This window comes from Nycticebus coucang, chromosome 13, assembly GCF_027406575.1.
Source record: "Nycticebus coucang isolate mNycCou1 chromosome 13, mNycCou1.pri, whole genome shotgun sequence".
In the NCBI taxonomy this organism is placed as follows: Eukaryota; Metazoa; Chordata; class Mammalia; order Primates; family Lorisidae; genus Nycticebus; species Nycticebus coucang.
This window is the reverse complement of record NC_069792.1, coordinates 47,962,704-47,987,808: the sequence shown is the minus strand read 5'-3', so window position 1 is coordinate 47,987,808 and position 25,105 is coordinate 47,962,704. Positions and strand designations below refer to the sequence as shown.

The following is a 25,105-nucleotide window of genomic DNA, read 5'->3' as shown; positions in this document are numbered from 1 at the left end:
GTATTAGAATATTTATTGCAGCCCTATTCATAATTGCTAAGTCATGGAAAAAGCCCAAGTGCCCATCGATCCACGAATGGATTAATAAATTGTGGTATATGTACACCATGGAATTTTATGCAGCCTTAAAAAAAGATGGAGACTTTACCTCTTTCATGTTTACATGGATGGAGCTGGAACATATTCTACTTACATTCTGATCCTGTTTTCTTATTTATAAAACAGAGCGAAAGAGACAACCAACATCTTTGCAGTATTTTTCAAAATAGTTTCAAACTTGTAGACCCCTGATAGGATCTTGAAGACATTCCATCCGCTCCTGCCTGAGGATCCCTGACTACCTGAACTAGGCCATGAGATTATAAGAACTGCCTATGTAAACCATAAAATTGTGATAAGAATTAAATGAAGATCATATATGAGGACTTATAACAATGCGTGGTGCATAATAGAATTTTAGTATATGATAACTATTGTTTAATTTAGTTACTAATTGTCATAAAAAGACTTTATAATACTGAGGTGAAATTATACCCTAATGATAGTGGACATGATGCTGTGGCCCAGAGTTTACCAGATTGATGACTTTCCTACTGTTTTTCCTGTGTGGCATCATTCTGCGAAATATACAAATGTTGAATTTCCAAGACTATTATTGTTGCTACCCAACCAGGTTCATCTGCCCACTGCCAGAGAGAAAGCCAATAGCCTGAGACAGCAGAGTTTGCAGCAGAGAAAGGGTTTAATCTGCATAGCTGGATAGCACCAAGTGGGAAGACAGGAAATTTCTCAAATCTGCCTCCTCAAAAATTTGGGAGACAGTTGGGTTTTTTTTGTCTTTTTTGCAGTTTTTTGGCTGGGGCTGGGTTTGAACCCACCACCTCCAGCATATGGGGCTGGCGCCCTACCCCTTTGAGCCACAGGGCAGTTTGACAGGAAGAGGATTAGGCAACCAGAGCCTATAATTGTCTGGGTTTGGGGTAGAATCATTAGGATCTTACTATGGGCTGCTTCCTGGGTGGGTCAGCCAATCCCCTGGAATGCAGCATCAGGTTCTTGGGTGTGGGGTTCACAAGATCAGTTGAGTCAGTTGCTTGGTCTGGATGGGCCACCCAATCCACCAGATGCAGGACCTGAAAGACATCTCAGAAACTAAACTTATGTGTCACAAAGGTGATACTGTAGAGAGACAATGTTATGAATCTTTATGATCACTAATTATGTGACTCCAGAGGAGCAGATGGGGGACAATGGCTAATTAATAGCACGATTTCTAGCTGGGCCTCTACCTTATTTTTAGCTCGGCCCTTCCTACAGTTCTCACCTTGTACCCCATCATTAATTTGTAATGGTGGTTTCATTTTTTTTTTATCTCACTGATATTATTTGCATTTTTATATTCTATTTTATAGAATACATTTTATTTTTAATTTAAACAATTTATTTCATTGTAGAAAATTGGGAAATTAGAAATGCAAAAATAATACTATTTCCAGTCTTAACTACTGATAGAAACCACAGTGAACATTTTGATGTATTTTCTTCTAGTCTATTTTTTCCAAGCAAGCTTATATACTTCAACAGGACTACTTATAAAGTACAAAAATAATTTTATTTTCAAAGTTAATTTATATACCTAAATTAGCAAGATTTTTGAATTAAAAATTTATTTGAAAACAATTTCAATCCATAGTTCTGTTCCTGATTTTTAACTTGTCAGAATGCCTTGGATTTGTTAGGTTTTAATTCATCATGAACAGGAAGTGCTTTTTCCTTATTCCATGTACTAACAGAAGTTGCTTCCCATAGCTTAACTAGCAACCATGAAATCAAAGGTGATGTACCTGCTTCCAATGAAATATGACATAAAGGATATTAAATTAATATAAAAAACTGATTATAGAAATTCACAATATAAATTTGTCAAGACTTTTATATACTTAACAACACTCTCCTGAATATATTATTTTCTAACTTAAATATACACAATTGACCCTTGAACAACTTGAACATGAGAGATGCCAACCCCTAATACAGTCAAAAAATACACGTATTACTTTTGATTCCACAAAAACTTAACCAGTAGTAGCTTACAGTTGAATGGAAGCCCTACAGATAACATAACAGTTGATTAATGTTGTATGTTATATATATTATATACTGTAATCTGACAACAAAATAAGCTAGAGAAAAAATGTTATTAAGAAAATAATAAGGTTGGGCGGTGGCTCAGTGGGTAGGGTACTGTTATTTTGTTGGTCTTTGTTTGTTTTTTGTTTATTTTGTTTTTGTTGTTTTGTTTTTTAATTTCAACCTTTTCCGTACAGATTTTTTCTTTTCTTTTCTATCTCCATTTTTCTAGTTAAAATACAATTTCCCATTGCTGCCTTTTTCAATAATTAGAACTACATTTTTGCTAGTGTTTCTACCTTATTATTTGGTTTGTCACCCAGTTTTCTCCCGTAAAGTTTTCTGTTTGCTTGTTTTGGTTTGATTTATAGCATTTTTGTCTTTCCTCTCTACTTAGTGGAGGTGGGGTACTGTGTCCGATCAGGTTAGCAAAGAGCTGCTGACCTCAAGGGAACCACCCAACCAGGCACCCCCAGAGGTTGGGATTTTTTTAAGGTTGTGTTAAAGTAACCTACTGTACACCTATATTGCTCTGTCTCCTTCTTTCTGTGCCTCTCTTCTTTCTGTCAATATTCCCTTTTACCCACCCCCTCTCCTTTCTCTATTTTCTTTTCCTCCCCTTCCCCTTCCCCTTCTCCTTCTTCCTTTCTTCCTTTCTTCCTTTCTTTCTTTCTTGTTTCTTTTATCCCTTCTTAATCTTCAACCTTCTCATCCTTCTGGTCATGTACCAAAAGGACTCATCGAACCCTTAGTCCATATTTATGGGAACTTAAAGAGCAAGAGGAAGAAAAAGGAAAATTAGGGCAAAGAAACAGATAAAAGAAATCACTTGAGGAAGAATCAGCAGAAAACTCCAGGCAACATGAAGAACCAGTCAAGAGCAGCCCCTTCAAGGAACCATGAGGTAGCTACTGCAAAGGGTTCCACCTATAAAGAAATGTTAGGAATGACATAAAGGGAATTTAGAACACACATGATGAAAACAATGAAGGAAATTATGGAAACAATAAAGGAAACTGCTAATAAAGTGGAAAATAAACGAAAGGAAATCCAAAAACAGAATCAAATAAGAGATGAACGATATGAAGAATATAGAAAGGATATAGCAAAGCTGAAGGAACTGAAGCAGTCAATTAGGGAACTTAAAGATGCAATGGAAAGTATCAGCAACAGGTTAGATCATGCAGAAGAAAGAATTTCGGAGGTAAAGGACAAAGTTCTTGACATAATTCAGATAGTTAAAGAGACAGAAAAGAAGAGAGAGAAAGCAGAACATTCACTGTCAGAATTATGGGACTTTATGAAACATTCCAACATACGAGTTATAGGAATCCGAGAAGGGGGAGAAGAATGCCCCAGAAGAATGGAAGGCATACTAGAGAATATTATAAATGAAAATTTCCCAAATATCACCAAAGATTCTGACCCACTGCTTTCAGAGGGATATCGGATCTAGGTTGCCTCAACTCTAACCAAGCTTCTCCAAGACACATTGTGATGAACCTGTCCAAAGTCGAGACAAAAGAAAAGCTGCTGAAAGCTGCTGGGAGTAAGTGCCAGTTGACCTATGGGGCAAATCCAACAGACTGACTGCAGACTTCTCTAATGAACCTTTCCAAGAAAGAAGACAATGGTCATCTACCTTTAATTGACTTAAACAGAACAATTTTCAACCAAGAATACTATACCCTGCTAAACTAAGCTTTAAAATTGATGGAGAAATCAAATCATTTACGGATATAAAAACATTGAGGAAATTCGCCACAACAAGACCAGCTCTACAGGAAATACTTCAACCTGTTGTACACACTGACCATCACAATGAATCAGCAGCAAAGTAAGAACTCCACAATTAAAGGACAGAACCTAACCTCCACACTGATGCAAAAGATAAAACTAAGCAATGGACTCTCACAAAATAACATGAATAGAATACTACCACACTTATCAATTATCTCAGGAAATGTTAATGGCTTGAATTCCCCACTGAAGAGGCATAGATTGGCTGACTGGATTAAAAAACACAAGCCATCCATTTGCTGTCTGCAAGAAACACACCTGGCTTCAAAAGACAAATTAAAACTCTGAGTCAAGGGTTGGAAGACAATTTTTCAGGCAAATGGAATTCAGAAGAAAAGAGTTGCAATCTTATTTTCAGACACATGTGGATTTAAAGCAGCTAAAGTCAAAAAAGACAAAGATGGTCACTTTATACTGGTTAAGGGAAAAATACAACAAGAAGACATTTCAATTCTAAATATTTATGCACCCAATGTAAATGCACCCAGATTCTTGAAACAGACCTTACTCAGTGTGAGCAATATGATATCTGATAATAGAATAATAACAGTGGACTTTAACACTCCTCTTACAGAGCTGGACAGATCTTCTAAACAGAAATTAAACAAAGATGTAAGTGATTTAAATGAGACCCTAGAACAACTGTCCTTGATATGTGCATATAGAACACTCCATCCCAAAGATAAAGAATATACATTCTTCTTGTCACCTCATGGAACATTCTCCAAAATTGATCATATACTGGGACACAAAACAAATATCAACAGAATCAAAAGAATTGAAATTTTACCTTGTATCTTCTCAGACCATAAGGCACTAAAGGTGGAACTCAACTATAACAAAAACGTTCAACCCTACACAAAGGCATGGAAATTAAACAACTTTCTGTTGAATAACAGATGGGTGCAGGAAGAGATAAAACAGGAAATCATTAACTTTCTTGAGCATAACAACAATTAAGACACAAGCTACCAAAACCTGTGGGATACTGCAAAAGCAGTTTTGAGAGGAAAATTCATCGCTTTCGATGCCTACATTCGAAAAACAGAAAGAGAGCACATCAACAATCTCACAAGAGATCTTATGGAATTGGAAAAAGAAGAACATTCTAAGCCTAAACTCAGTAGAAGAAAAGAAATCTCCAAAATCAAATCAGAGATCGATGAAATTGAAAACAAAAGAATCATTCAGAAAATTAATGAAAGAAGAAGTTGGTTTTTTGAAAAAATAAATAAAATAGATAAAACATTTGGAAGACTAACTAGAAATAGAAAAGTAAAATCTCTAGTAACTTCAATCAGAAATGATACAGGGGAAATAACATCTGAACCCATACAGATACAAGAGATCATCTCTAAATACTATCAGAAACTCTATGCCCAGAAATTTGACAATGTGAAGGAAATGGATCAATATTTGGAATCATACCCTGTCTCTAAACTGAGCCAGGAAGAAATAGAGCTCTTGAACAGACCAATTTCAAGAACTGAGATTAAAGAAACAATAAAAAAGCTTCCAACCAAAAAATGCCCTGGTTCAGATGGCTTCACACCAGAATTCTATCAAACCTTCAAGGAAGAGCTTATTTCTGTACTTCAGAAATTATTCCAAAAAATCATAAAAGAAGGAATCTTCCCCAATATATTCTATGAAGCAAACATCACCCTGATACCAAAACCAGGAAAAGACCCAAGCAAAAAGGAGTATTTCAAACCAATCACACTCATGAATATCGATGCAAAAATTCTCAACAAAATCCTAGCCAATAGATTACAGCTTATCATCAAAAAAGTCATGCATCATGATCAAGTACGTTTCATCCCAGTGATGCAAGGCTGGTTTATGGACATAGTCAAGTCCATAAATGTTATCCACTGTTATAACAGAGGCAAAAAAAAGGATCATATGATCCTATCAACAGATGCAGAAAAAGCATCTAATAAAATCCAGCATCCTTTTCTAATTAGAACACTGAAGAGTATATCCATAGGTGGAACATTTCTAAAACTGATTGAAGCTATCTATGACAAACCCACAGCTAACATTTTACTGAATGGAGTAAAGCTGAAAGCTTTTCCTCTTAGAACTGGAACCAGACAAGGTTGTCCTCTGTCACCTTTACTATTCAACATAGTGCTGGAAGTTCTAGCCAATACAATTAGGCAAGACAAGGAAATAAAGGGAATCCAAATGGGAGCAGAGGAGGTCAAACTCTCCCTCTTTGCTGAACATGACCTTATACATAGAGAATCCCAAAGACTCAACCACCAAGACTCCTAGAAGTCATCAAAAAATACAGTAATGTTTCAGGATATAAAATCAATGTCCACAAGTCAGTAGCCTTTGTATACACCAATAACAGTGAAGATGAGAAGCTAATTAAGAACACAACCCCCTTCACCATAGTTTCAAGGAAAAGGAAATACCTAGGAATATACCTAACGAAGGAGGTGAAGCACCTCTATAAAGAAAATTATGAAACCCTCAGAAGGGAAATAGCAGAGGATATTAACAAATGGAAGAACATACCATGCTCATGGATGGGAAGAATAAACATTGTTAAAATGTCTATACTTCCCAAAGCAATCTACTTATTCAATGCCATTCCTATTAAAATACCAACTTGTACTTTCAAGATTTGGAAAAAATATTTCTGCGTTTTGTATGGAACCAGAAAAAATCCCGTATAGCTAAGGCAGCACTTAGTAGTAAAAATAAAGCTATGGGCATCACCATACCAGATTTTAGGTTGTACTACAAAGCCATGGTGGTCAAGACAGCATGGTACTGGCACAAAAATCGAGACATAGACACTTGGAATCGAATAGAAAACCAGGAAATGAAACTAACATCTTACAACCACCTAAACTTTGATAAACCAAACAAGAACATACCTTGGGTTATAGAATCCCTATTCAATAAATGGTGTTGGGAGAACTGGATATCCACATGTAAAAGACTGAAACTGGAACTACACCTTTCCCCACTCACAAAAATTGATTCAAGTTGGATAAAGGACTTAAATTTAAGGCATGGAACAATAAAAATCCTCAAATAAAGCATAGGAAAAACACTGGAAGATATTGGCCTGGGGAAAGACTTCATGAAGAAGAGCACCATGGCAATTACAAAAATAAACAAATGGGACTTCATTAAACTGAAAAGCTTGTGTACAGCTAAGGAGACAATAACCAAAACAAATAGACAACCTACACAATGGGAAAGGTTATTTGCATATTTTGAATCAGACAAAAGCTTGATAACTAGGATCTATAGAGAACTCAAATTAATCCACATGAAAAAGGACAACAATCCCATATATCAATCGCCAAGAGACATGAATAGAACCTTTTCTAAAGAAGACAGACTAATGGGCTTTGCAGACACTGTGGCCTCTTATAGACGTCTGATATCAGCCATGGTCAATCCCACCGTGTTCTTCAATATTGGCGCCGATGGCGAGCCCGTGGGCCGCGTCTTCTTCGAGCTGTTTGCAGACAAAGTTCCAAAGACAGCAGAAAACTTTCGTGCTCTGAGCACTGGAGAAAAGGATTTGGTTATAAGGGTTCCTGCTTTCACAGGATTATTCCAGGGTTTATGTGCCAGGGTGGTGACTTCACACGCCATAATGGCACTGGTGCCAAGTCTATCTACGGGGAGAAATTTGAAGATGAAAACTTTGTCCTGAAGCATACAGGTCCTGGCATCTTGTCCATGGAAATTGCTGGACCAAACACAAATGGTTCCCAGTTTTTCTTCTGCACTACCAAGGCTAAGTGGTTGGATGGCAAGCATGTGGTCTTTGGCAAGGTGAAAGAAGGCATGAATGTTGTGGAAGCCATGGAGCGCTTTGGGTCCAAGAATGGAAAGACCAGCAAGAAGATCACCATTACTGACAGTGGACAGCTGTAATAAATTTGACTTAATGTTTCAACCACCAAGCCATTCCTTCTGTAGCTCAGGAGAGCACCCCTCTACCCCATTTGCTTGCAATATCCTGTAATCTCTGCTCTCACTGCAGTTCTTTGGGTTGCATATTTTCCTTAATCCTCTCCATGTCTAGCTGGATTGCAAAGTTTATCATTATGAAATAAAAACTAAATAATAATAATAAAAAAGAAGATAGACAAATGGCTAACAAACATATGAAAAGATGTTCATCATCCCTATCTATTAGAGAAATGCAAGTCAAAACCACCCTGAGATACCATCTAAACCCCATGAGAAAGGCCCACATCATAAAATCTCAAAATTGTAGATGCTGGCGTGGATGTGGAGAGAAGGGAACACTTTTATACTGATGGTGGGACTGCAAACTAGTACAACCTTTCTGGAAGGAAGTATGGAGAAACCTCAAAGCACTCACTAGACCTCCCATTTGATCCTGCAATCCCATTACTGGGCATCTACCCAGAAGGAAAAAAAATCCTTTTATCATAAGGACACTTGTACTAGACTGTTTTTGCAGCTCAACTTACAATCGCCAAAATGTGGAAATAGCCTAAATGCCCACCAACTCAGGAATGGATTAACAAGCTGTGGTATATGTATACCATGGAATACTATTCAGCTATTAGAAAAATGGAGACTTTACATCCTTCGTATTAACCTGGATGGAAGTGGAAGATATTATTCTTAGTAAAGCATCACAAGAATGAACATGAATTCTACGTAATCAATTTTGATATGACGACAATTAATGACAATTAAGGTCACGGTGGAGGTGGGGAAAGGGGAGAGCAGAGAGAGAAAGAAGGAGGGAGGGGTTGGGAAAGGAAGAGCAGAGGGAGGGAAGGAGGGGGGGTGGAGTCTTCGTGTGTGCCACACTTTTTGGGGTCAAGACAGGATTGCAAGAGGGACTTTACCTAACAAATGCAATGAGTGTAACCTGGCTTATTGTACCCTCAATGAATCCCCAACAATAAAAAACAAAAAAACAAACAAAACAAAACTATGAACAAGTTCCTATGCACACTGTACATATTTATTAGTGAGCAGGTCATGCTGCAAAGTTCCCACATGCTTTCAGCTTTCTCACAGCATCTTTCTTTAGCTCAGATTGAGAAAAGTGATTTAAATGTTTAGATATTTCTGCTGGGTGCAGTGGCTCACACCTGTAATCTCAGCACTCTGGGAGGCCGAGGTGGGTGGATTGCTTGATCTCATGAGTTGGAGAACAGCCTGAGGTGGATCAAGACCCCATCTCTACTAAAAATAGAAAAATTAGCCCGGTGTCCTGGCAGGCGCCTGTAATCTCAACTACTAGGGAGGCTTAGGTAGGAGGATAGCGTAAGCCCCAGTTTAAGGTTGCAGTGACCTATAATGCTACAGCCCTCTACCCAGGCTGATAGAGTGTGATCCTGTCTAAGACATGAATGAATGAATAAATAAATAAATATTGACAAATTTTAAACATATGAAACAAAATAATAACAATTTGCTGGCTGAACAAGATCTAGTTCCCTAAAGTAAAATTTTAGGAGTTTTTATTTTTAATACATTTGTATTGCTTTTTTTTTTTTTTTTGTAGAGTAATTTATTTTGTTGCTTGGCGCCTGTAGCTCAGCAGCTATGCCATGGCTACATACACCAGGGCTGGGGGGTTTGAATCCAGCCCAGGCCTGCAAAATAATAATAACAATTCCACCCAAAAAAATCACTGGGCTGGGCACTGTGGCAGGCCCCCGAAGTCCAAGCTACTTGGCAGGCTGAGACAAGCGAATCGCTTAAGCCCGAGAGTTAGAGACTGCTGTGAGCTGTGATGCCATGGCACTCTACTGGGCAACATAGTGAGACTCTGTCACGAAAAAAGAAATCATTTCTTTTGTAAGATTATTACATATATTAAAAATTAACTTTAATAAAAATTATAGTAGAAAACTTGAAATGGTATATAGCAAGTTTCACTACTTGCTCATGTATTTTCTGGTCCCTTTAGGACACTTTTCACTTTGTGATCTTGTCAAAAGAAAAAAAATAAAACAAGAAGGAATTAAGAGAGAAATCTAAAACTTATTAGAGCGGATAATCTGATGTCAGTGGTATCATGGAAGGTGTATTCTTATTTTCTTTGAGGGATTTTCTTCATCATCATCATTTCAACCAATCATTACACCAAGGCTACATCAAAACACCTTCCTTGTTTATCCTACACATGACCATTTTTGAATTGGAGACATTCTCATTAAATATGGAAATTTTTCTTATGGACCTTTTTCCTAAGTTCTGCAGTAAAATATCCTAGAAGGCTCTCTTGCTTCATAGTTTAATAGAATGAATACGTAGAATATCTATCAGAATTGATTAAATCTTCTATACTGTTCATTGGTCCACTTGAAATACATGTGTATTTTCCAATGGGACAATTTCTGCATGTACACTATAATACATGTACATATTGTTGGGCTCCAGATTTGTATAATCTCCCTTTACAATCTGCTTCTCAGTTTCTCTCTAGAATGCTATGCAGTTAGAGAGATGGTTAGAAGACGATCTTGTTCTCTCCACGTCCCTGGGTTATTTGTAAAGTGATTGACTTACACTTCTACTATCCCTGCTTTGAAGTGACGGGGAATCACAATTATATGAAACCCAGACAATGACAGTCTAGGGAAGGTGGAGACTCACACCTGTGCAGTTGCATTCCCCTGCCTCAGAGTGCTCGCAGGGATTAGAGCAGATGTGTTTATTTTTTCCCCCAAGGAATTCATATCGCTTTAATACCAGAACATGGTAAACTTGTAGCTGTTTCAAATATCTGGTGGGCTTTTTGAATAACCTCATCAACTGGTACCATTCAGTGTTCTATCTCCACCCCTTCTTGTGATTCTTCCACCCACAAGTCTGTGTGTTATCCAGAGGTGACAAGACACTGTGAGCTTTCTACGTTGTTTTCAAGTACACTTGATGAATTCCCTAGGATATAGAGGATAGCACGATCCCCACTGTGCACGTATTCAACTGGGGGACAGAATGGAAAAACACACAGGACTTGTCTAGGGTGACCTTCAAGGTCAGGAAGGGAGATTGAGAGCCAGCCCTGTCTCCACAGTGTGGGGGACCGTGCACTGAGGGGGCTGTGTTTGTATAACAGTGTACAGGTGAGGAGTAGACATAGTGAAGAGGGTGAGGGCCAAATGTGGAATTTTGGAAAAGTGACTTCACTTCCTTGGTGACAGAGCCCAACAGAACTTAGAACCCTTGGTAGCCAGGCACCCACATTCTAGACACAGACCTGTGTCCGGCTCATTTGGTGGGAGACGCTCAAGAGAGCAAGATGTTCTCCTGTTGCGTTGCACCTTCTTGGGATTCTGACGTCCGGAAGGCCCCAAGTGGGTGCCTTATCTGACTTGGACGATGTTGGCGCTCCCTCTACTCCCGTTGCCTGCGGAGACCTGGCAGGGGGCATCTATAGGTAACACAGGGCAGCCCCATGTACTCTCTTGCAGGCACGGTCTCACCTGTGAGCCCATCTGAGAAGGTCCACACGCCTCATATCACTATGTTTGGGGAAGGAAGAGACAAGGGGACCCCTAGTGAACAGGAGCAGGGTGTCACCAATGGGAATCCTGGTGGGGCTGTCAGGTTGATACCCCAGAACTCCAGGTCCTGGCTGTTGGAAAAGAAAGGTGAGTGTCAAGGACAAGTTTGTCTATTGAGATGTCATCCCTAGACATCCCGCTGTCATCTGTCTTCTTTCCTGGTGGGAGGTCTGTTCAGACGCCCCACTGTGTGTGTTCTAGGGAGCAGAATCTCCCAGGGGGTTTCCCCTGTGGAGAGTGCCAGGCAGCCATTGATGCCTCTCACCCCGGCATGGGGCCTTCTGTTTACGGAGGTGCGTGGGGATGCAGGACCTCCGTGAGGAGCCCCTGGAGGACTCCACACAATCTCTGATATCAGGTGAAGAACAGGTGCACCAGTCCACCGACTATGTCCAGTGCCAGACTGGGGTGAGAATGTGCACAGAGGGGGTCCCCACAGACCCAAAGAGGGATGCCCCAGGCTCTATCCTCGGCAGTTTTCCCACTTGAGTGATCCACAATCCCCTCCATAAAGAATCCAGGCTTCGTGTGTCCCCAATGGCAACTTGCTAATATGCATCAAAACTGCTCACATACTTGCAAGGATGACAGAGAAAATGGTTCCTGTAGTTTTCACTTTACACAAGTCCAGGAATAGTTCCCAATGTGGCTGCTGCTCTCACAGTTTAACCTGGCCCAGGGGTCTCCTGGAGTAGGCAGGCAGCTCCCTTCCCGGCCAGGCCTCTCCAACACTAACAGCCACTCTACACCAGGGTGGCTAAACAAAATGGGAGGGGTCACACACAGAAGGAGACAAAGCTGCTGCCTGCTCTTGTCTGCAAAGTGACATCTCAGGAATAGATCCTTGTAGCCCCAGCAGGCAGGAGCTCTGCCCTCCGGTCTTGGCCATTTTCCCTCAGGGAGGCCATTTCCCGTTGCCGCCCAGCCTTTCAATGCCGGGGGAGCCTGACCGGACACAATCCTATTACTCAGTCAGCCATGCTGCAGGGAACCTGCTGTGTACCAAGTGGCTGGGACAGTTCGGGGAGCTGGCAGAACTTAGCCCCAAGGCTGAAGGGCTCCTTCAATAGAAATTGACTTCCTCTCAGTCCTGGAGGCCAGAATTTCCACGTGACGCTGCCGGCTGGGGAGGTCTCTCAGAGGCCTCTCTCCTCGGCTTCTGTGGCCACATTTCATCTCTGCATTCACAGAGAGGTCCTCTGTCATGCCTGTCTGTGTCCTTAGCACCTCCTCTTATAAGGACACCAGTCATATGTTATTAGGGACATGTAACTACAAGGACCTTTTGTCCTAATGCAGTCACATTCTGAGGGCATCAGACATGAGGGTCTGAATTTCGGCCCATGACATGTGCTCAGGTGGGCTCCCAGGAAGGGGTGCTTGCCAACAGTTTACATTGGAGAGTTTTATTGGCTGCGTTCAGTATAACTTCCAGACTTCCTGTGGCACAGACCGGTTAGCAGTGGTCTTTGAATGTCACACTGCTCTGTAGCCAGCCTCCCTGTTGTTAATATTGTTTTAAGTGTTTTCCAATGTAGGTTTGGTAGGAAATGCAATCACATCATTGCTTCCATTTTTAGCTTTGCGACTGACACCTGGGAGTCACATTTCAGTGTCTTCACACCTATTTGGGATTTCTCTCCCCTGAGTCACCTGCTCAGCCCTGTGGCCCTGTAACAAGCTTTCTTCCACCCTGGGGTTTCATAGAATTTGCACCTATGCCAGGCCCAGAGTTGCTGAGGCTGTTTCTCAGGAATCCGTTCAATGTAACGAAGACAGACATTGGCGCTGTTCTCAGTAGAGAGCTTTTCTCCTGGCATGTCTGGTCCTGGGCATGGTCTCTACAGAGAGGGGGGAAACACGCTGGCCCAAGACCCTCTCCCCAAGTGAGAGCAGGCTGAGTCTCTGTGAGCTTAGAGGGAAATTCATGCAGGCCTCCCTTGGAGGGCCACAGCCATTTCCCACATGCTGGTGACAGCCAGGTGACATCCCAGAGCCTGAGTTTTCTCATTTGCACAGTGAGGGCCATTTGGGGACTCACTGAACAGTGCTCCTCATACGTGGTGTGTGAGCAGGGCATTGTTGTTCTGCCTAACAACCTCCCTGAAGCAGCCTGGAAGGTGTCAGTGGTTTCATGCAGCGATTTGTGCCCACCACGTTTCAGGTGATAAGTGTAGAATCATGGACACCCATGACTTCTAAGGGCACAAGTCTCTGAAGGGCTGGAGCTGCCTGCATTGAGGATCAGAGCCCATTCTCTGGAGGATCAGGGACACTGACAGTGTGTCTCTCTTCGTCCATGCTAGAATAGAGATGAGTCTCCATTGGTGGTTGCCCTGAGGAGAGCACCTGGCTGCCATCGAAGGCTCTCAGCCCGATGTTGGGGCCTCTCTTTCCAGAGCTCCCTGGAAGTAATCCATGAGGAGCTGCTGGAGGAGTCCACACAATCTCTGTCTTTGGATAAAGAACTGGGGCACCAGGCCGCCGACCGTGGCTAGCGCCATACTGGGGTGAGAATGGGCATAAAGGGGTCTCCACAGACCCAAAGAGGGATGCCCCGGGCTCTGTCCTTGGCAGTTTTACCCCTTGAGTGACCCACAATCCCCTCCCTAAATATTCTGTCCTTCGTGTGTCCCCAGTGGCAACTTGGTAAGAGGCACCTTTACTACTCACATACTTGTGGGGATGTCAGAGGAAATGCTTCCTGTAGTTTTCACTTTATACAAGTCCAGGAATAGTTCCCCATGTGGCTGCTGCTCTCACAGATTTAAAATGGCCCAGGGGTCTCCCAGATTAGGCAGGCAGTTCCCTTCCCGGCCTCTCCAACACTAACAGCCAACAGTAAACCAGGGGGCCTAAACAAAATGGGAGGGGGTCACACACAGAAGGAGACAAAGCTGCTGTCTGCTCTTGTCTGCAAAGTGACATCTCGGGAACAGATCCTTGTAGCCCCACCAGGCAGGTGCTCTGACCTCCAGTCTTGGCCATTTTCCCTCAGGGAGGTCATTCCCTCTGCTGCCCAGCCTTTCAATGCCCGTGGAGCCTGACTGAACACAATCCTATTTCTCAGTCAGCAATGCTGCATGGAACCTGCTGTGTCCCAATTGGCTGGGACAGTTCGGGGAGCTGGCAGAACTTAGCCCCAAGGCTGAAGGGCTCCTTCAGTAGAAATTGACTTCCTCTCAGTTCTGGAGGCTCGAAGTCCCACGTGACACTGCCGGCTGGGGAGGTCTCTCAGAGGCCTCTCTCCTCAGCTTCTGTGGCCACGTTTCATCTCCGCATTCACAGAGAGGTCCTCTGACATGCCTGTCTATGTCCTTAGCACCTCTTCTTAGAAGGACACCAGTCATATGTTATTAGGGACATGTAATTACAAGGACCTTTGTCCTAATGCAGTCATGTTCTGGGGACATCAGACATGAAGTTATGAATTTCGGCCCATGACATGTGCTTAGGTGGGCTCCCAGGAAGTGGGTGCTTGGCAACTGTTCAGTATAACCTCCAGACTTCCTGGGGCATGGACTGGTTAGCAGTGTTCTTTGAATGTCACTGCTGCTCTGTAGCCAGCCTCCCTGGTTTTAATATTGTTTTAAGTGTTTTCCAATGTAGGTTTGGTAGGAAATGCAATCACATCATGGCTTCCATTTCCAGTTTTGCAACTGACACCTGGGAGTCATATTTCAGTCTTCCCTATACATTTCTGCATACCTATTTGAGATGTCTCCCTGCTGAGTCACCTCCTCAGCCCTGTGGACTTGTAATAAGCCTTCTTCCACCCTAGGGTCTCACTGCATTTGCCCCTATGCCAAGCGGAGAGTTGCTCAGGCTGTCTCTCAAGACTTCTTTTAAAGTAACAAAGACAGACACTTGCGCGTTTCCCAGTGGAGAGTCCTCTTCTAGGACCCATGGCCCTGTGCATGGTCTCTACAGAGAGGGGGGAAACAGGCTGGGCCAAGACCTTCTCCCTGAGTGAGAGCGGGCTGAGCTGCTGCAAGCTTAGGGGAAAATTCATGCAGCCCTCCCTGGGAGGGCCACAGCTCTGACCCACGTGCGGGTGACAGCCAGGTGACATCCCAGAGCCTGAATTTTCTCATTTGCACAGTGAGGGTCATTTGGGGATCACGGGCACTGGGCTCTTCATACAGGGTGCCTGAGCGGGGGCATTATTGTTCTGCCTAACAAGCCCCCTGAAGCAGCCTGCAGGGTATCAGTGGTTTTATCCAGCTCTTCGTGGTCATCACATTTTATGTCATAAGTGTAGAATTGGGGACACCCATGACTTCTAAAGGTCCAAGTCTCTGAAGGGCTAAAGCTTCCTACATTGAGCATCAGACCCCATTCTCTGGAGGGTCAGGGTCACTGACTGTGTGTCCCTCTTTGTCCCGGCTAGTATGGAAATGAGTTGACCCTCTGCTTTACGAAGGTCCAAGTGATGAGGACCTCCCAGCCAGCCACCTGGGACATGCTGGTGAGCTCCCTGGTGCCAGTCCTTCCAGCACAAACCATCTGCTCCATGACCTCCCAGGGCTCCTACCACAATGTCAACACCATGGCATGCTTCCTAGAGAAACTGGTCAGGAGGTGAGTGGCCAAGGGACAGCGCTGCCCACCACCTGCCATCTATGTCTGTGGGTGTCATTCAGTTCCCTGAGCCTCGCCTCACTCCTCTGAAAAGTGGAGTGGTCAGAGGATGAGCTTTATGAGGTTTTGGTGGAAAATAAATAGAATAAGAGGTGGCAGGTGGGTCCCTCACTGCTGGCTCTGTGGAGAGGCTTCAGGGGCTGCTGTGGCTGTTCACATTTACCGTCTGTCTCCTCACAGAAGGCGCCCTCTGCCTCACACCTCAGTAGCCCATACGTCTGTGTCCCTTTGTGGGAAAAGCACAGAGAGAGCAAACCTGGTCCCACTCGCAGAGGTTTGAGTTTCCTTCCACCTTGTCCCTGTCCTTGAGAGAACGAGGTTTCCTGGGGTGGGGAAAGAGTCCCGAGAACCACTTAGATATCTGCCAAGGTTCCGTCGGAGTCATTCAGTAACCAGCTGCTTGTGCAGACATGTGCTAGAAACTTAATTTAATGAACAAAGAAGGTGACAGTCTTCGGGCTGCAGTTCTGTGCAGGGAGGCAGGAAGTCAGAGCAGACACGAGGAGGTAATGTCCTCCTCCTGGAGGACCACCCAGCATCTTCTATGCACAGAGAAAGATCCCAGATTCTGGTATTTTTCCATCACGAACCCCACGAGTAACTCAAAAGGCATGCTTTGTGGTCCAAAGAAAGAACTCCTTTTCCACTCAGAGTATGGGGCTCTGTGGACTGTGGCTGGGGAGACAAAACAGAGCCTGGGTCTCGGCCAATTGAGGATGCTCATGAGAGGGCTAAGGTCAGGGGATTTCAGGGAAGAAATGACTCGGTAGAGCTGTGGGGGGGGTCGCAGGTCCTTGCAGAGAGGAGAAGCGGGGCTCAGAGTTGCCCCTGATGGGCCCTTCCTCAGCACAGTCCCTTCCCAGCTCTGCCTGTCTCCTCCAGTCCACACCCCCTCCGTGACCACAGCACCAGGAGCCCAGACTGGTGTGATGATGAGTACCCTGCTGACCCTCCAGCCTCCAGTCACAGCCCTGAGGGCCCAGGGGTGCAGAGGTCCTTGAGGTTGACCTGGGGTGACAATGGCAGTGGGAGGGGGAGGCCCACAATAGTGTGTCCAATCCTGATCCATGACCAGTTCTGTCCCTGCCAGGGCAGGAGAGACAGCCAGGGAGTTCAGACAGTCCTCTAGACTGGAGGAGCAGGCGCAGGGACACATAAATACACAGGAATGTCCTGGGAAGGGTGTCGGAGGAAAAGCCAGGCCTCTGACTCAGGTTCCGCTTGTCATCCCCAGAACCACCTCTTCCATCTATATCTCCTGGCCGAAAGGATGTGGCGTGGTCTTCGACCAGTATGTGAACGTTCCAGGGCTCAGGTTTCAGGTGGCTGACATACAGGTCACCCCGTCCACATCACACCTGGGGCATCTAGCTACAATTGCCCTTGCCTGGCTGTACCAACTCGGGCCCATTGGCACAAACCCAGAGGGTGGGATGGCCACAGTTTACCAGCTTCAGAAAGGTAGAGTTTGGGGCTGAAATTCTCTTTGTCATGGGGAGGTAATGGGGTGTTTGGATAACCCAGTAGGGAGTGACAGATGCAGCTGACTTCATCTCCTTTTCCATCTCCTGCTCACTCTCCAGAACAACAGGCATTCCCAATGCTGGCCATAGAACCAGCGCCGCCCGCAGATCTGGGCAAGCAGAGGCCTGCTCTGGAGCCAGGGGCGCCTGCATCCCTGGATCTGCCAATGTCTATAGAGCCAGCTCCAGGGCCAGGGTCAAGGCAGCACCACCAACTTGGACAGAGCCATCTGGAAAGCCAGTGACAACTGGAAAGGCACAACCAAAGGCAATTCTAGGCCTCAGCCATCCGCAGACTGTGCCTGAAAAAATGCTGCACAGGGCAGGGCCATCTCCCATCCTGGCATACACAGCGAAACATGTGGCTGAACAGCTAACGCTGCTGGATGTGGTGAGCAGCTGTTCAAACCCCATTCCCTGAGCAGAGGCCAACGATCTTGTCCCACCCTGCTGCACGTCTTATGAGCCAGGCCAGCTGTTTGAGTTTCTTTCTGTAGATACTGTCCCTGTATCTGTGGCAGCTACACACATCTGCTGGGCACATCCCATGGGAGGGGACAGAGCACAGGGTGTGGGCCTGGCCCACAAGATGCAGGAATAGCCCACTGAGCACGCTCCCTCCTGCTGCTAAGCCCTCCACCCAGGAGGCCTCACCAGCCTCAGCGATTACTACACACTGACACAGATTCCATATCAGACCAGACACCCACACTGAGACCCTGGAGGTGGCTGCCACAGGCAACGTGCGTGTCCACAGAAAGAAGGCCTGGCACACAGGTGGCCTCAGGAAGGGTCGGGCTGAGCCGTCTTGCGGAGTGTGGGGTCCATGAGGCCGGCCTGGGGGAAACACCACATGCTGTTCTCTACTTGCCCAGCTCTATGCGTTTCGTGCTCTCCATGAAAGGGGAATGAGACCCGGGGCTCCGACTACTCTGGGAGAGCCAATGCCAAAGCTCAGAGTCTGGTCACCTGCCTGAGTCAAGGGGTGACCCAGAGCTGTCCTGGGCCGTGCCCATGTGGATCTTTCTTCCTCCCCAGGAGCAATTCACGAAGGTGCTGCCCTGGGAGTGCCTGGGGTCCATTTGGACTGAGTGGAAGTGGATGGACCTGAAGCAGGTGGCACCCAAAGTCTACGCTGCCCTCCTTCACTTTGTAATAACGACATACTTGGGGACCCGCAACATGAAGGACCAGGACAGGGCCAGGGTGCTGGAGCTTTGGATTGAGGTGGCCAGGGTAAGCCGTGGGAGGGCCCGGGACAGGGCCAGGGTGCTGGGGCTCTGGATCCAGGTGGCCCCGGAAAAGCATGGGAGGCCCTAGGACACTCATTATCTCCTCTGTCAGATGTCAAATTTGCTGAACAGAGTCTAAGCCCCTGAACAACCCCCAGCCCTTCCTTCCTGTCAGGGGCACACTGACCTTGACTTCCATGCCCAGTGTTGGTGCGCCCTTTGCGCCTGGACACCTACCTTGGGTTGAACTGTAATTGTCCTCCCAGAGTGTGAAACTCACTGGGGCCCAGACTGCTCTCCTGTGCCTCCCTGGGCCTCTGCCTCCCCACAGAGGAAAGGTCAGCACAGGGGGCACAGCTGGGGCAGTGGGGCTCCAACTCCACACCTCACGGTTCATCCTCTTCCCTCCCCAGGAGTGTAATAAGTTGAGAAACTACTCATCTTTGCATGGCATAGTCACAGCCCTGAAGGCTGCGCCCATCCATAGTCTCCAGGAAACCTGGAAAGCAGTATCCAGGTGGGTGGGCGTGTGTCTCCTGAGCTGCACCCAGCACCTCTCCCGGGTCTGCCATGCTCCCTCACTGCACTGGGAGGGGAGGGGAGCCCAGCACCTCCGGAGGCAGGAATGGGTGGCCTGCCAGGGTCTCTCAGTCCACTGGGTGTTAGCACTGAATGTCCAACTCAGCACCAAGTTTTCTTCACCGTGGGGCACGGGTCTTTGCCATATTGGAGATATTCCCATGTCTAGAGCACAGCATATGTAAACTGAGAAACTGAGCTGCCCAGTTGACATTGGGCTGGGCCAGATGAACAGCAGGTCAGCGCCCGCTCCAGTCCTGTGGAGCCTCCGGGAATCAGGAGGCCAGAGGAAACACAAATCCTACCGGTTTGGATCCTTTGCATTCCCAGTTCAAGGAATGTGAACTCGCCCTCCTCCCCGTTACTCCCTGATTTATCCGACTTTCTTTCCCCTCTGCAAAGGGAAAGTGCCAGAGCGTATAAAGAACTGTGCGCATGCAATGACAGGATGACCCAGGAGAAGCTGATAAAGGTACAGGGGGGCTGGGGCTGTGGGCAAATGTTTAGAGGGCAGGGAGAGGGGAATTTGGAAAGGGTACCGGGACGGGTGATTTTTGGTTAATTTTCTAACTCAACGTTTACCTGAAAAGTACCAGTCGCCAGTCCTGTTCAGAAGAGAGAAGGGGCTTTACTGGCTGTTCATCAGGGACGAGCTGGATAATTAGCAGGGCTCTGGCTCTTGCATTGGTCCCTCTGGTTATGGAGCTTCCACCAGGCGACGGGGAAATGTCATGGTGATGGTGGTGGTGGTGGCTTCTTTCTTTCCCGAAACCAGCCAGAAATTCTCCAGAAAGCCGGGCCTCTATTGCTGGTGTGTGGTGTGGGCAGCTGGGGCAGGGTCTCAGACAAATGAGGGGCTGAGCTGCATGCCCCAAGTGACACAGCAAGTGGGTGTAGGACACAGGGCTGGGTCTAGAACCAGAGCTCCCTGAGTGACTGTAGCACCTCACCAACTGACTGTGGCCAGGTGTCCACAGTGCGAGGTCAGGGTCCTGGGAGTAGCTGAGTGAGGGCAAGATAGTCTCACTGACCTTGTCCTGACCCTGGCAGCTGGGGATCTCCAAGCTGGCCCACCGGGAAAAAAGCCCTCAGAGAGCCCAGATGAGGCAGCAGAGACGGAAGGTGAGCCTCCTTTGGTGTGGGTGGGGAGGGCCACTGGGACGGAGGGCAGGGCCTTCCCCCCAGCTGGAGTCTCCCCATCAGGAGAGCAAGGGCCTCCTCCTAGGTCCTCCTTCCTGTAGCTGGTGCCTGAAATGCCCTCAGCAGAGGGACCAGGACAAAGGCCTGGAAGAGCTGGGTTCAGTATGCCCTACGGGAAGGGTGGGGTCTGGGACCACAAGACATTGTGACCTGTGAACATCCCAGGGCTGTAGGTGACCATGGGTGCAGCTGGGGGAGGAGAGGGATAGAATTGAAGAAGGAAGCTGAAGGTCTCTGGCTGCTCCAAGTCAGAGATCTTGAGGAGGGGTCTAGGAGACCGGGGTGGGGTGTGAGATTCCGGACAACAGAACTGGGAAGGCCACCTGTAGATGGGTGCTCATCACCACTCCCATCCCAATGACACAGGGCGTCATTCCCTTTCTTGGAATCTTCGTCGATGACCTAACTCTGCTGCAGAAGTGGATGCAGAATAATGTGGCTGTGAGTGAGCCTAGGGCTGGCACACTGGGGACCAGAATCCTAAGGCTGGGGGGAGACATTCCTGGACGGAGCCCTGAGAACTCAGCACTCAGCAAAACTGCTCCCAGGCAGCCCTGTGAGCTGGGGTATCAGGCCCGACGTCAGCCTCCAGTCCCTGCTCCCCAGACGGATGCTGCAGAGCTGCCTGACTGCTGAGCTGCCCAAGCGTCTGGCTGAGCTGGACTCAGCCTCTCCCTCAGGTGCTGCCCATGGGAGGAGTTGAAATTGGCCCCTCCACACTCAGGCAGCTCCCATGTGGCTCCAAACTCTCTTTGTGTGCAAGGAGATTTTGTGTGCCCCTACTCGTCATGAGGAAGTTTTGGGTCAGAGGGTCCCTGAGCATCAGCCCCCATGCCCCCTTCATCATAACCCACAGCGTGATGTGGGTGCAAGTGCCTTCTGTGCAGGTCCCCTGGCCGGTGAGCCTGGATGACACGCAGCAAGGGAGCCCGCAGTAAGAGGGGAGTCATGGATGGGGCGCCTCTCTCCTAGGCTTTGGCTGTGCCTTGCACGGAAATGTGCTCAACATAACCAAAAGGAGAAGGTGGGCAACTGGGGGCCTCTCTCTGGGGAAGCACAACATGTGGAAGTCAGAGACTGCCCTGGGAGGACATTTCCTGGCTGCATCCTCCACATCGTAGATTTCCTGGGAGGGTTTGACATACAGGGAAGGGGCAGTCCACCCCATGAAACGTGCAGGATGGGAATGAAAACCAACTCCTGGAGAAAGGCAGTTTATATCCAACTCTGAGGACAGACTGGGCCTTCAGAGGATGGGAGGGGAGAAGGGAACCACTCCAGAGAAAGGCGCCAGAGATCGGCCCCTTGCCCTCCCCAACATGGCCCCTTCAGAATCTTCCCTCCTGTCCCAGTCAGCATCCATCCTTCTCTCTGGCTCCAGGCCTTCAAGATCGTCCAGCAGCTGCAGTTGCTGCAGGTGACTGCCAATAATTTCTGTTTTCAACCGGACAAAGAATTTCAGTCCTGGTTCCAAACCATGAAGCCACTGGATCAGTACAATATGTGAGTGCCTGCAAAGGTTGGTGGAGGGTAGGGGGACCTTTGTGCATCCCTGCTCAGGATTCTGTCTGGTGGCCAGCTGCAAAGAGCCTGTGGCCGTGGTTCCCTGGTCACCAACTGGGGCATGGTGACTGCTGAGCACCGGGTGTCCAAGCCTGCCAGGCAGACCCTGGGTGGGGGACCTGAATTTTGCTCCTGGTGGCCTCATAGCTGCCTCTCTGTCCTGCAGCCACAACTTCTCCTGGGAGCTGGAGCCACCATTTGAATAGGCCAACAAGAACATCAAGGCTGAGGAGACCTGTCCTGGGACTGTGTCCACATTTGAGCTACCTTTATTTACTCTCCCCTGCCACTCCCTTACACCCCCCTGGAAACCTGTTCATTTACTCCGCCCTGACACTCCCTTTTCCTGTTATCTATATTCCTTATTCCTTGCTCCTCAGCCCTGGCTTTTACTTAAAGTAATAAATGTATGTTCCATATTGTTATCAGTTTTCTTCATGATTTTTCTCTATAGCTGTCGTGGCTAGTCTGTATAATTTTGAGAGTGTGCTCTGTGAACGCATGGATGCCACAGACATGAAACTCTTCATGATCTGAGGCTGTCGCTTATCTATGTGAACTCAAGGTAGCTGTGTGGAGCTCCATCTCTCCTGTATAGAGTTTCTGCAAAGACCACCTCATGAATGACATCTGGAGGATTGTCTCATATCTGCTTTCAAAAGGATTCCTAATTCTTTTTGTCCTTCTACACTTCGTGGCATGGATTTAGCACACTTCCAAACTGACTTCATGCCACCAGTTTCACCTTGATACCAACACCGGACAAAACACAACTTGATCTTTACTACCAAAAGTGGATGTGTTTCACCACAAAGGTCTTCATCCTCATTCTCCACTCATGCTGGCTGAGCAGGGGGAGGAAGAGGAGAGGTTGGTCCAGCTGAAAAGGGTGGCTGGCAAAAGGGGTGCACGCAGGTTTCTCTATGGTGGTAGAGTTTGTCCTGCTGACTCCACTCTGGAGATGCAGACGGCCTGAAGGGTGATGAAAATGCCAGGACAGATGTGTTTTTTTAGAGTTCAGTTGTCATAGAACAATAGACTTGGAGGAGATGACCATCAATAACAGCTTAATTGGTGCTGCCCAAGCCACATTTTCTGGACCAGAGGACCATCCTACACTATCGTGGCTCAGATGGTCTGGATTAGACTAGTAATAATTTTTTTTCTACTCCTATTGATTAGTTTGCCAGCAGCAGCACTACCCTAAACTTACACTACCACAATGTCAACACCATGGCATGCTTCCTAGAGAAACTGGTCAGGAGGTGAGTGGCCAAGGGACAGCACTGCCCACCACCTGCCAACTATGTCTGTGGGTGTCATTCAGTTCCCTGAGCCTCGCCTCACTCCTCTGAAAAGTGGAGTGGTCAGAGGATGAGCTTTATGAGGTTTTGGTGGAAAATAAATAGAATAAGAGGTGGCAGGTGGGTCCCTAGGGCTGGCTCTACAGAGGTCTATCTAACTTTTCCTTTGCATTCATAACTTGGCTAGCTGGCTCAAGAGGTCTCTCTTTTGGTCTATCTTAGCTTTCAGCATGGCTTCCTCACTATGCTTAATCATTTCTAGCTTTTGATTTTGAGACACTTGCGTCTTTTCCATTCACTTGAACACTCAGAGGACTCTGTAGGATTAATTGGCCTAATTTCAATATTATTGTGTGTCAGGGGATAGGCAGACCTGAGGGGAGGAAGAAAGATGGGGAAATGGGCAGTTGATGGGTGGTCAGAACACACACAACATATATCAATTAAGTTTACTTTCTTATCTGATTACAGTTTGTGATGCCCCAAATCAATTACAATAGTAACATCAAAGTTCACTGATCACAGATCACAATAGCAGATATAATAATATAAAGTTGATATATCACAAGAATTACCAAAATGTGACATGAAATGAATACATGCTGTTGAAAAAAAATGGCATGGATAGATTTTTCTTGATGGATTTCACAAACCTTCTAATTGTAAAAAAAAAACAAAAATCCAAAACACCCCCAGTATCTGTTAAGCACAATAAAACAAGGTATGCCTACATAACGTTTATACTATTTGGTTAAATCAAGTAGTAACACTGATGACAGTCAATGGTTAATTTAGAAGAGGTGACAAGCCATTTCATAATTTCTGAAAAAGGATCCGTTATCATTTGAGTTTTACACTGTTAAGAGTATGTACAGCTCAATTCTATAAAAATTCAGAACTATACGTCAAGACTTTCTATTTTCTATTACAAGGGATATTACTCGACTGACATTTTCTTGTTTTGTAGTGATACTTCTTTAGACTTCTCATTTATGGTGGCTAAAGACTAGAAGAGTAAGTACTTCTCCACTTTAAACAACTATAATTTCTAAACTTTAAGCAATGCACAGAAGACTTATGCCAACATAAAAACTTAAGAAAAGACTCACTATTGTATTTAATTAGTAATATGTTGTTTATCAAAGCAATAAAAAGGAGCTTAATTATAAAACACATACCTCTTGTAAGGTATTAATGTCTACTCCATCTCCTTGAATAACTCTAAGATAAGGTGGCAGCAACTTGTAGCCCCTTGAGTTTTCAGTAATAGGAAACTTCTTACCTAAAATATCCAAAACCTATATGGAAAAACACACATGGAAAACAAATAACTAAAACTGAAAACAAGGAGGAGAGCTTTCCAAAGTTAAAACAAAATGATTTTGCTTTGCTAGAGAATCTTGAGGCTATGAAAAGTTAATAAACTACTTAAAAAATCTTACAGCACTATGTATATGCCTTCTAAAATATGAACCCAACTCTTTCAATCACATTAGAAACAGGCATGCTATTTCCCATAGAGTCATTTTTTACCAGAAAGTGGCTCAAAATAAATTGTTCACATCTTTCAAATTATATAGATTCAAAAGAAA

At 45.7% G+C, this 25,105-nt stretch overlaps 1 pseudogene; it reads left to right on the top strand.

The window, feature by feature from the left end:
- The first annotated feature begins 7,327 nt into the window (after positions 1-7,327).
- Positions 7,328-7,979, top strand: LOC128563133 (peptidyl-prolyl cis-trans isomerase A-like; annotated as a pseudogene).
- Positions 7,980-25,105: the final 17,126 nt, after the last annotated feature.